Raw genomic sequence first — 13,817 nt, forward strand, 5'->3', positions numbered from 1 at the left:
AATCCCTCTGCAATGTTCAGTATTAATCAGGCTCTTAATAAAGAATTGTGTTTACTTTGGGATTTACATTTGGAGAGGGCCCAGAGAAGTCAAACAAACAAGATTATCGGCAAGAGAAATCAATCAATCGTATTTTATGAGAAATGATTTATGAGAACAGTTTAAAGGGACTGGGGTTATTAAACTAGGGAAAAAGAGGTGGAAGGGTTATTTAATAATCATCTTCAAATGCATAAATAATTATAAGTAGGTTAATTATATACTGTTAATCATATGAGAAGCAGCATGACCCAGTGAATAGAACACGGGCTTGGGAGGCAGAAGGACCTGGGTTTTAATCTCAGGTCCACCACTTCTCTGCTGGGTGACTTTGTGCAAGTCATTTAATAATAATAATAATAATAATAATGGTATTTATTAAGCTCTTACTATGTGCAAAGCACTGTTCTAAGCACTGGGGAGGATACAAGGTGATCAGGTTGTCCCACGGGAGGCTCACAGTCTTAATCCCCATTTTACAGATGAGGTAACTGAGGCACAGAGAAGTGAAGTGACTTGCCCAAAGTCACACAGCTGACAGTTGGCGGAGCCGGGATTTGAACCCATGACCTCTAACTCCAAAGTCCGTGCTCTTTCCACTGAGCCATGCTGCTTCTAACTTAACTAATTTAACTTCCCCATGCCTCAGTTTCCTCATTTGTAAAATGGGAATTGCATCTATGAGCCCCACATAGGACAGGGACTGTGTCCAACCACATTAGTCTGTATGTGCCCCAGCACTTTGTACAGTGCCTGGCACATAGTGAGCATTTAACAAATACCATTAAAAAAAAGCTACTCATCTTCATCAGCATGGAGGATAGACTAAAAGACATTGGTTTAAATTCTAGCATGAAAAAAGGAAGAAGATCCATATGTGTTATTAATCAATCCATCAGTGGCATTTACTAAATGCTTACTGTGTACAGAGCACTGTACTACATGCCTGTGAGAGTAAAGTATAATAAGTGGGTAGGAAGGAAACCTGTCCTTGTGGAGCTTGAAAGAGATTAAAATAAATTACTGTTAGGGGAAGTGGCAGTGAATAATCAATCAATCAATCAATCGTATTTATTGAGTGCTTACTGTGTGCAGAGCACTGTACTAAGCGCTTGGGAAGTACAAGTTAGCAACATATAGAGACAGTCCCTACCCAACAGTGGGCTCACAGTCTAAAAGGGGGAGACAGAGAACAAAACCAAACACACTAACAAAATAAAATAAATAGAATAGATATGTACAAGTAAAATAAATAAATAAATAAATAGAGTAATAAATATGTACAAACATACATACATATATGCAGGTTATAAGGAATAAGGATATGTTCATGAGTCAATCAATCAATCATATTTATTGAGCTCTTACCATGTGCAGAACACTATACTAAGTGCTTAGGAGAGTACAGTGCAACACTATAATGAACATGTTAATTCATTCAATCGTATTTATAGAGAGCTTACTATGTGCAGAGCACAGTACTAAGTGGTTGGGATAGTGCAATATTACAATGAACAGACACATTCTCTCCCACAATGAGCTTCAGTCTAAAGGAGACATGCATTAAGGTAAATAAATTACAGATATTTACATAAATGCTGTGGGTCTGGCAGGGTTGTGGGGTGGAGGGGAAAAACAAAGGGAGTAAGTCATAGTGATGCAGTAAGAACTGGAAGAAGAAGAAAGGAAGGTTTAGTCAGGGAAGACCTCTTGGAGGAGATGTGCCTGAAATAAGGCTTTGAAGGGGGAAAGAGTAATTGTCTGTAGATTTGAGGAGGGAGGGCATTTCAGGCCAGAGGCAGGACATGGGCAAAGCATCAGCAGTAAAATAGATGAGATTTATATGAGATCGAGATACAGTGAGAAGGTTAGCATTTCAGGAGTGAAGTAGACCATGAGCAAATTGTTGTGTAGGGATTGCCTCTATTGCTGAATTGTACTCTCCAAGTGCTTAGTACAGGTCTCTGCTCACAGTAAGTGACCTTGGTGTCATCCTTGGAGAAGCAGCTTGGCTCAGTGGAAAGAGCCTGGGCTTGGGAGTCTGAAGTCGTGGGTTCTAATTCTGGCTCCGCCACTTGTCTGCTGTGTGACATTGGGAAAGTCACTTCACTTCTCTGGGCCTCAGTTACCTCATCTGGAAAATGGGGATTGACTGTGAGCCCCTTGTGGGGCAACCTGATCACCTTGTATCCCCCCCCCCAGTGCTTAGAACAGTGTTTTGCACATAGTAAGTGCTTAACAAATGCCATTATTATTATCCTTGACTCTGCTGTTTTATTCACCCCACATATCTAGGCTGTGAGCCTTCTAGACTGTGAGTCTGTTGTTGGGTAGGGACCATCTCTATATGTTGCTGATTTGTACTTTCCAAGTGCTTAGTACAGTGCTCTGCACACAGTAAGGGCTCAATAAATATGATTGAATGAATGAATGAATTAGCAGACATATTCTCTTCCTATAACGAGTTTACAGTCTAGATTGGAGGTAGGTAGACATTAATATGAATAAGTAATTTCTAATATATAACAAAGTTATGTTCATAAGTGCTGTGAAGTTGGGAGTGGGGTGAATATCAAGTGTCCATGGGTAAGAGAAGCAGCACGGCTTAGTGGAAAGAGCACGGGTTTAGGTGTCAGAGGTCGTGGGTTCTAATCCTGGCTCCACCACTGATCAGCTGTGTGACTTGGGGCAAGTCACTTCACTTTTCTGTGCCTTAGTTACCTCATCTGTAAAATTGGAATTATGACTGTGAGCTCCACGTGGGACAACCTGATTACCTTGTATCTATCTACCCCAGTGCTTAGAACAGTGCTCAGCACATAGTAAGTGTTTAACAAATGCTATCATTATTATTAACAGATTGAAGTGCATAGATAACACATAAGGGAAAGTGAGCAGGGAAAAGAGGGCTTAATGGGGAAAGACCTCTTGGAGGAGAAGTGAGCTTAATAGTGCTTTGAAGGTGGAGAGAGTGGTAGACTGATGTATTTGGAGGGGATGGGGGTTCCACGCTACAGGGAGGACATGGGAAATGGGTCAATGGTGAAATAGATGATATCAGGGCACAGTGAGTAAACTGGAGCTAGAGGAGCAGAGTGTGCGGGCTGGGCTGTAGTAGGAGATTAGTGAGGTGAGGTATGATGGGGCCAGCTGATTGAATGCTTTAAAGCCAATGGTGCAGAGATGGATGTACAACCATTGGAGGTTCTTGAGTGGGGTGACATAAACTGAACATTTTTGTTGATAAATGATTTCTACAGTATAATAAAGTATGAATTGGAGTGGAGAGAGCTAGGAGGTCAGTGAGGAGGCAGATGCAATAGTCCAGGCACTCTAGGATGAGTGCTCAGCGTCATTGCTGTTTGGATGGAGAGAATAGGGCAGATTTTAGCAGTGCTGTGAACGTAGAACCAAAATTATTTGGTGACAGATTGAATATATGGTGGAATGAGAGAGATGACTCGAGGACAACACCAAGGTTAGGCATTTGTGAGATAGAAAGGATAGTGATGTCGTCTACAGTGATGGGAAAGACAAGGGAAGAACAGGGTTTGTGTGGGAAGATAAGGAATTCCATTTTGGACATGCTTAATTTGAGGTGTCAGGGGAAAAAAGAAGTAGATATGTCCTGAAAGCAGGAGTAAATGTGAGATTGCAAAGAAGCAAAGAGGTCAGGGCTGGAGATGTAGATTGGGAAATCATCTGCATAGAGATAGTAATTGAAGCCGTTGGAGCAAATGAGTTTTCCAAGGGAGTGAGTGTAGAGGAGGAATAAATATAAGGGTCCCTAGAACTGAACCTTGAGGGACATAGATTATGTGGGATTAACATGGGGTAAGTGTAAAAGTGTTTAAGGTGTGCAGATCAAATTCATAGGTAATACAGAAGGGAGGCAAATAGTGTCGGGAAATCAGCCATTAGGGAAGGCTGCTTGGAGGAGAAATCATTTTAGTAGAGATCTGAAGATAGGGAGAGTGGTGATCTTTTTGGTACAAAGTGGAAGGAAGTGAGTCCATGAGCAAGGAATCAGTGGTGAAAGAGATGAGATCAAAGAACAGTGAGTAGGTTGGTGTTAGAGGAGCAAAGTGTGTCGGTTGGTTTGTTGTGGGGGATGAGAGAAGTTAAGTAGGAGGGGAAGCGGTGTGGTCTAGTGGATAAAGCATAAGCCTGGGAGAGGACCTGGGTTATAATCCTAGCTCAACCACTTGCCAGCTGTGTGACCTTGGGCAAGTCACTTAACTTCTCTTTGCCTCAGTTTTCTCAGCTGTAAAATGGGAACTAAATTTATGTTCTCCCTATAATTCACACTGTGTCATACCTGATTAACTTGTATCTACTCCAGTGCTTAGAACACAGCTTTACACATAGAGTAAATGCTTAAAAAAATACTGTTAGAAGAGAGGGCAAGCCGATTGTCTAAGAGGAGTTTCTGTTTGATGCGGAAGTGAATAGGCAACCACTGGAAGTTTTGAGGAATGGGGAGATGTGTATGGAACATTTTTTTTTTGGATAAATGATTCAGGCAGCAGAGTGAAATATAGACTGGAGAAGGGAGTGATCAGAGGCAGGTAGGTCAGGACACCTGAGTCAGGACATGATCAATGCTTGGACAAGTATGGTAGAGGAAGGGGCAGAGTCTAGAGATGGTGTGAGGGTACAAAAACAGGATATGGTGATAGACTCAATATGTAGGCTGAATGAGAGATGTGACAGGTATAATGTCAAGGTTGTGTCCTTGTGTTACAGAGTGGAAGTGGTATTGTCTACAGTGATGGGAAAGACAAGGTTTAGGTTGGAAGACAAGGCATCAGTTTAGAAAATGTTGTTTGAAGTGCCAGCAGAACATACAAATTGAAATTTCTGGAAGCAGGAGGAGCTGTAAGATTGCTGAGAAGGAAAGAGGTCAGGGCTGGAGAGGAAGATTTTGGAATCATCCTTCTACAGATGGTAGTTAAAGCCATGGGAATGAGTGAGGTCTCCAAGGGAGTGGGTGTAGATGAAGAATAGAAGGGGACCTATAACTTGGGCTTGAGGGACCCATCCATCTGGGCATAGGAGAAATAGTCGAAGACATTGAAGGAAACTGAGCAGTTCTCTAGACTGTAAGCTCATTATGTGCCTGCTAATTTTGTTGTATTGTACTCTTCCAAGTATTTAGAGCAGAGCCCTGCACATTCATTCATTCATTTCTTCGATAGTATTTTTTGAGCGCTTACTGTGTGCAGAACACTGTACTAAGCACTTGGGAAGTATGAGCATATAGTAAGTGCTCAATAAATGACATTGATTGCAGCCAGTCAGATGAAAGAAGAACCAGGAGAGGGAAGTGCCACTTGAGACCCCTTCCTTTCATATGCCCTGCCCTTCCCATACAATCTCACCAATTTACCCCTCTATCCTGTAAGCTTGCTATGTGCACAGAACATGTCTGCTAATTCTGTTGTATTGTAGTCTCCCAAGGACTTAGTACAACGCTCTGCTAATAGTAAGTGCTCAATAAATACAATTGATTGATTGATTTACCTGAGATAGAGTTGAGTGACAGCCGTTGCAGAAATAATATCAGTGTCTGAAGGAAGAATATGGAATTCACATTTCCAAGTAGTGGTGATGATTAGAGAATTAGGTAAGTGAAGGAGAAATGATGATGAATATGGGAGGGAGCAATATAAAGTAGAGACAGATTGACTTCATCCAGTTCCTGTTTTTTTTTATTTGGAACCAGGGGAGCCAGTGTGGCAACTGCTACTGTCAGGCAGAATTTGCTAAGTGGCTGCCTCCCTGCTAGAGCTGCTCCATCCGGACTTCAGCTGTCCAGTCACCTCACCACCTGTGCCTAGCCTCATACCATGGTGGGCAACTGTTGGTAAGGACCTGGAACCACTGGCCTTGGCCTTGCCGTGGGCCTGGATCACAGGTTGATCCTCTAAATCACCTTCCCCCTGCCACTGCTGCCTTCTTTCCCTTCTCCTCCTTCCCTTTCACCTTCTCCTCCCTCTTCTCTCTCCTGTTCCACAAAGATTATCATACTTTTGGGCAATAACCCATTTATCTGGTGAAGTCCTTCAGGTTGACCTTCAGGCAGCGTGATAATCATGCTTGAGAAGCAGAATGGCCTACAGGAAAGGGCAAGGGCACTGGAGTCAGAGGAAATGAGTTCTAATCCTGCCTCAGCCATTTATCTGCTCTGTGACCTTGGGCAAGCTACTTAACTTCTCTGTGCCTCAGTTACCTCATCTGTAAAATGGGGATTAAGACTGGGAGTCTCACTTAGGACAATCTTGTATCTACCTCAGGGCTTTGAACAGTGTTTGACACATAGTAAGCACTTTAAAAATACCATTATTATTATTATTTTACAGATGAGGAAACTGAGGCACAGAGGATTTAAGAGACTTGCCCAAGAATGGGATTTAGAACCTAGGTCCTCTGACTCCAGTGCTCTTTCTACTAAGTCATGATGCTTCTCTATGGATATTAAGGTATTAAGACTGTGAGCCCCATGTGTTACAGGGACTGTGTCCAAACCGACAATATTTTAGCTACCAGAGAACTTTGTACAGTGTCTAGCACATAGTAAGTGTTTAACAAATACCACAGGTATTATCATCATCATCATTCATATTAGGGCTGCAGTTTCTCACCATGTCATCTATTGTCTAAGTTGTTTAAACTTGTTGCCGGCCAAGGGGACCGAATTGAGAAAGAGAAAGATGGGACATTCTTGTGAGCCCAGCTTTCTAGTGACTCACAGTGTCTCAGTGTTCACTTCCCCACCCTCCAAAACCCAACCACCTCATCCCATCTCCTCTCTGTTATCCAGAGGGGTCGGGGTCTCGGGGAACAGAGGTTATGGAAGCAGACATGACACATCTCAGAGGAGCTAGGATGCAGCATTGTGAAGCTCGTGTAAGTTTGAGATATTCATGGAGATATACCCTCCCAGCACTGGGGATCTGGGACAACAGTGTTCTGTAACAAATAAAAATTATTGACCTGAAATTTCTGCCCACCAGCAGTAATGACATTGGGTTAGTAAAATTGTGTGTGAGTGGCAGATGTTCCAATCAATCAGATGTTGTCTGCAGGAATCAGTAAGAGGACATGGCTCTTCAGTGGTTCATAAATCAACCCTTTCAAGTAGCTGGAGAGCAATCAGAGTTATGGGCACCCCAGGCACATCAATAATCTAATCCAATGTACCTTAGGCAATTCACACCCACAACATGGCCCCCTTTTCTTCTCCTGCTTTTTATCCCCTTCTTATCCCTTCTCCACCTTCATCCCCCTCCTCCTACTTGTCTTCATCCTCCTTTTCCTCCTCTTTCTTCTATATTTACCAAAATGCATAAGACAAGTTTTCCTTAGTGCATGTCTCTTTAGTATCCAACTCCACTCCCACCCTCATGGAGGGTAATAATATTAGCTTTAAATGAATCATAGAATATCAAGGCTGGAAGTGACCTTGAGAAGTTATTTATCAAGGCCATACCCTGCCTTCAGGAAGGACTAAGCATAAACCTTCCCAAACAATTTTGTCATTAGAGAAATTGCACTTGTGAGAAGGCAAAAAATAATTGAATGCCAGTTGGAAAAGTAATTTTAGAGGTGTTTTCTTTTGGACCAGGCAATAAGAAGCAAGTTCACAAATAGAATAATGGTGTATAATGTATATGACCTGTTTATTTCTGATTATCATGGGATTCAACTTCTCATTATAATGCAACATTACTATCCTTCTGATGGATTTTCATCTGCATTATACAGGGATCATTTAATACCTGCTAAAACTGAAAGATGGTTAACTCATCTATTCAGGAAGCAGAGAGTAAAAGGGAGGGGGAGGCAGCCCCATATTAGGAGCAGGTATCTTTGTGTGATTTAGTTCTGAGTTTACATTAATTTTCACACTGTTCTTTCATTTTTCAACTAATTATCCTCTGCTTTTTCTATCATTGGCCCCAGGATTATGCCGATCAAGTACTGTATTGGTTTGTTTCAAGACAAAAATATTGCTCTCATGAAACAGGGTAAATCTAAGATGTGAGATGTAGACAGTTTTTTATTAGTGGTAAAATAATGAATTTAATATTTTTCTAGCTCCAAAAGAAATGATAGAGAGACCTGTCATAAAGAATTCAAAAAACCTAATTCAAATCTGAATGAAAAATACAAATTTCACAAAAAGTAAATGTCACAAGGGAAAGTAATAATGAATAACAAAATGAAAGGCAGTCCAAGGAACCCACCAGCGTCCTCGATAAATGATAAAGCACAGTGCAAAGACATGCCAGTCAGTATCAATACCACTGGGATCTGCTTTAAAGCATCATGCCACCACTGATCAAGTAACGGTCAATTCTTTGGCACTAGAATTATGTTTTAAGGCCTTAACAGATGAATGATGCTCATCATAGAAGTTATAGAATATTACCGATTAATATATAAAATGGATCATCCTGACACACTCATTACCTACATATCACTTAATTTTGATTGAATAATTAGTTCACTTTGTGCCTTAATTTTCTTTTGTGCCAGTATTATTTTCTGGTAGTAAATTACAGTGAAGCCCTTACACTTTAGGATTATGAATACCATTATTACTATTGTACTCCATTAGTTGAAATCCATTTTTTAAATTATACACCAATGAGTCTCCTTAAGAAATTAATTTCTATGAGAGAGTGTCATAGACCCTGGGAAGTATTTTATTGAATGTTTTGATGTACTTCTTTGAAGGAACCTACTTTTTAAAGTCCCAGATTCACCATGGGGCCCTATAGAGAAATGCATTCCCCTACTTTCTTAGGGAAAAAATGATTCTTTAAATCCTTCCTCTGGCCTGGAACTCCTCCTCTTCATATATAACAAACCAGCACTCTCCCCTCCTTCAAAGTGTAATTAACATCATGACTCCTTCTACAGGCCCTTCCCAACTAAACCCTCATTTCCCCACCTCTTTCTCCCTTCTGCATCACCTACACTCTGGTTCTGTTCCCTTTATCATTATCATCATCATCATCAATCGTATTTATTGAGCACTTACTGTGTGCAGAACACTGTACTAAGCGCTTGGGATGTACAAGTTGGCAACATATAGAGACAGTCCCTACCCAACAGTGGGCTCACAGTCTAAAAGGGGGAGACAGAGAACAAAACCAAACATACTAACAAAATAAAATAAATAGAATAGATATGTACAAGCAAAATAAATAAATAAATAAATAGAGTAACAAATATGTACAAACATATATACATACATACAGGTGCTGTGGGGAAGGGAAGGAGGTAAGATGGGGGGATGAGGGGGAGAGAAAGGAAGGGACTCAGTCTGGGAAGGCCTCCTGGAGGAGGTGAGCTCTCAGTAGGGCCTTGAAGGGAGGAAGAGAGCTAGCTTGGCGGATGGGCAAGAGGGAGGGCATTCCAGGCCCGGGGGATGTGTGTGCCAGGGGTCGATGGCGGGACAGGCGAGAACGAGGTACGGTGAAGAGATTAGCGGCAGAGGAGTGGAGGGTGCGGGGTGGGCTGTAGAAGGAGAGAAAGGAGGTGAGGTAGGAGCGGGTGAGGTGATGGAGAGCCTTGAAGCCCAGGGTGAGGAGTTTCTGCCTGATATGCAGAATGATTGGTAGCCACTGGAGCTTTCTGAGGAGGGGAGTAACATGCCCAGAGCATTTCTGGACAAAGACAATCCGGGCAGCAGCATGAAGTATGGTTTGAAGTGGGGAGAGACACGAGGATGGGAGATCAGAGAGAAGGCTGGTGCAGTAGTCCAGACGGGATCAGGATGAGAGCTTGAATGAGCAGGGTAGCGGTTTGGATGGAGAGGAAAGGGCGGATCTTGGCAATGTTGGAGGAGCTGAGACTGGCAGTGTTTTGGTGACGGCTTGGATGTGAGGGTGTGAACGAGAGAGCGGAGTCGAGGATGACACCATGGTTGCGGGCTTGTGAAACTGGAAGGATGGTTAGTGCCGTCAACAGAGATGGGAAAGTCAGGGAGAGGGCAGGGTTTGGGAGGGAAGACGAGGAGTTCCATCTTGGACATGTTGAGTTTTTAGGTGGCGGGGCAGACATCCAGATGGAGATGTCCTGAAGGCAGGAGGAGATGCGAGCCTGCAGAGAGAGGGGAGAGAGCAGGGCAGAGGATGTAGATCTGGGTGTCATCAGCGTAGAGATGATAGTTGAAGCCAGTGGGAGCGAATGAGGTCACCCAAGGGAGTGCATGTAGATCGAGAACAGAAGGGGACCAAGTACTGAACCGTGGGGAACCCCCACAGTAAGGGGATGAGAGGGGGAGGAGGAGCCTGCAAAAGAGACTGAGAATGAATGACCGGTTCAGCACCCTACCCTCAGCCTCAGCCCCATAAGACTTAACTAAATATCTATAATTTATTTCAATATCTGTCTCCCCCTCTAGACTATAAGCTCCTTGAAGGCAGGGAACTTTTCTACAAACTCTGTTGTATTGTACTTTCCCAAATGCTAGTACAGTGTCCTGCTCATGGTAAGTGCTCAAAAAAAAATCCATTGATTAATTTCAATTGAATCTTGGAATGAAGAGAAGACTGAGCCCCTTCTTTCCTCTCCCCCTCGTCCCCCTCTCCCCCCCTCCATCCCCCCGTCTTACCTCCTTCCCTTCCCCACAGCACCTGTATATATGTATATATGGTTGTACATATTTATTACTCTATTTATTTATTTATTTATTTATTTTACTTGTACATTTCTATCCTACTTATTTTATTTTGTTGGTATGTTTGGTTCTGTTCTCTGTCTCCCCCTTTTAGACTGTGAGCCCACTGTTGGGTAGGGACTGTCTCTATGTGTTGCCAATTTGTACTTCCCAAGCGCTTAGTACAGTGCTCTGCACATAGTAAGCGCTCAATAAATACGATTGATTGATTGATTGAATGTATCTCCTTCCTTGTTTTCTCTCCTTCCTTCAGTCTAAATTGAGACACTTTTTGAGGCAGGGGGGGTGATCCTATGTTGCATAATGAGTGTTCTCCCTCTTCCCTGGAGACTTGTACACCAAATGGGATCCCTGACTTGGGACACTTCAATCAGTCACTCAATCAATTGTATTTATTGAGCACTCACTCTGTATAGAGCACTATACTAAGAGCTTGGGAGAGTACAATAGAGTTAGTAGCTGTGATTCCTTCCTTCAAGGAGTTTGCGATCCAGCAGGGGAGACAGATACTATAATATACTAGAAGTACGGAGAAAGACTAGTGCTTAAACAGACATGTATAAATTTGTAGTGACTCTAGGGTGGGGTAAATACCTATCTATTTAGGTAATGAAGAAGTTCTGGAGAGGTAGTAGGTGGGAAATAGGATTGGCAAATAATAGCTTAACAAGGGAAGACCTCCTGGAGGAGATGTAATTTTTAAGAGGTTTTAAAGCATGGGATGAGATAGTTGCTACCTGGATGAGAGAAGGAATATTTGTGTGGAACTGAGCTTTGGAATGGGTCATTTGTTATATAAAATTCTGCTCTGAAATTTTATAATTGTTGCTTTATTGGCATATCATCTGTTCAGTTTAGCAATGAATCTCTTGGGCTGACCAATAGTGGAAAATCATGTGATGCAATACTGACCAAGGTGTGGACAAAGGAGAGGGAGACAGCGTGATTTCCATTTTCTTCTGAATTGAAGTAGAAAAAGTTTTTTTGAAATTGGCAGTTTGAATTTCATGGGGACTATTCAAATATTCCTTCAGATTGTAGAATTGTCATGTTGTGAGAGACTGCAGAGGCTCCACAGTTTAAACTAAGTTTGACATTTTCTGTATGCAGGTCCATAATGATCCCTGTTGCTTTCTCTAAAGTCACTATCATATGAAATATAAAAAGTAAAAAGCAAAGAGAATTCTTAGGAGAAAAAGCAAAAAGCCTCAGTGAAGACAAAAAGGAGAGAAGATATCTATCCTTTCAAATTCCCTGTATCTTAAAACCTACAGTGTAGGATATGTTTCCAGAAAGTCGCATTTGTTATTTTGGAAAACTGAATAAATTTCTTGAAGAGATGATACAAGTAGATTTTTCTTTTGAACTTTATCTTGAATTCCAAAGTGCTCAAAATTATTTGACAAATGCTCCAATGAATAATAATAATAATGGCATTTATTAAGCACTTACTATGTGAAAAGCACTGTTCTAGGTGCTCGGGGATTACAAGGTGATCAGGTTGCCCCCCGCGGGGCTCGGGAGTTATAGAATAGATGCCGTTTTGTAAATACAGTAAAGTAGCAGTGACTTCTTGGCAGGAAAGCAACAGGAATACAGTGAAAGGGAAATATGGTTTGAACCCATCCAGCTGCTCTTGCAAAACTTTTTAAAGTAAGTGCAAGAGATGTGGAGAAAAATGAGCACTCAGCTCCAACATAGCATTTATGACTGAATATATGACATGTTCCTCTTGGTGTATATTTTATCCCAGGAGAGGGTACAGGGCAGTAAATATGATCCTAGCCCCTCTCCCATTACTGCTCCCTCAGGCATGGTGGTGAGAGAAATGGAAAAGAAGTGTTTGGGATCTGAAAGGAACTTTATGATGATTAAAGGTTTCAAGGTTCTCTCCAAGGTTCTGAGGCTACGCAACAAACCCTGGAGCATTACCCTTGCAGCCCCAGCATAAATTTAGCTATAGCTCCAATTTTCTTGCCTTGATTCAATATTATATGAAAACTGGTAATATTAAGTGCCCATCAGTTACATAATATTTTAAGGACTGCTCTTGAGAAACTTACAAACATCTGGTAAACCAGGTAGTCCAAATTTACTGAGGCTGTGAGCCCCATGTGGGACAGGGACTGTGTCCAACCCAACTGGCTTTTATCTGCCCCAGCACTTAGTACAGTGTCTGTCACAGGGTAAGCATCTAACAAATACCACAATTATAATTATTATTATTATTATCATATTAATAATTATATATGGCATGCATAGCCTATAATATTATTATCCCATTAAACAGAACAATTGCATTCATATTCTCTGCATTTGTGTATTAGAGTTCATTGATTGACTATGGTTTATTATTTGGCAAGCTCTTTTATGAGCCACAGAATCTTCTATTTGGTTTCATTCATTTTCTCAGAGATGCCCCAGTTAGTGAACCATGCCCATCTTTATCACCTCCAAATATGAGTTGTGTATTTGGTATTTTGATCTTTGTTTTACCAAATGTATGTGCTATGTTTGCCAAAACCCATTAAATATGCCTAATTTTTAATGACAGTTGGCAAGTTAAACTGAGGTTACATTTTAGTATTGTAGGCATAGAAATTCCTGAAGAAAAAAAAATTCTATTTGATTATAGTTGCTTTTAAATATTTAGTTCAGATACATTTTTACCGCAGTGAGGATTGTTGTTTTTAAACAAGTATAGATGTTGAGGCTGTATCAAAGGCTACATTCTAGACAAAGATGTGGAGACTCAATAATAATAATAATAATGGCATTTATTAAGCACTTACTATGTGCAAAGCACTGTTCTAAGCACTGGGGATGTTACAAGGTGATCAGGTTGTCCCATAGGGGGCTCACAGTCTTAATCCCCATTTTATAGATGAGGTAACTGAGGCACAGAGAAGTTAAGTGACCTGACCAAACTCACACGGCTGACAATTGGCAGAGTCAGGATTCGAACCCATGACCTCTCCAAAGTCCAGGCTCCTTCCACTGAGCCACGCTGCCTCTCCAGGGTTATATATGATAACCCTATATCCCTGAAATGGTGTCTAATTCAAGGTGATGACAGTCTAATGCA

This window comes from Tachyglossus aculeatus, chromosome 2, assembly GCF_015852505.1.
Source record: "Tachyglossus aculeatus isolate mTacAcu1 chromosome 2, mTacAcu1.pri, whole genome shotgun sequence".
Classification (NCBI taxonomy): Eukaryota; Metazoa; Chordata; class Mammalia; order Monotremata; family Tachyglossidae; genus Tachyglossus; species Tachyglossus aculeatus.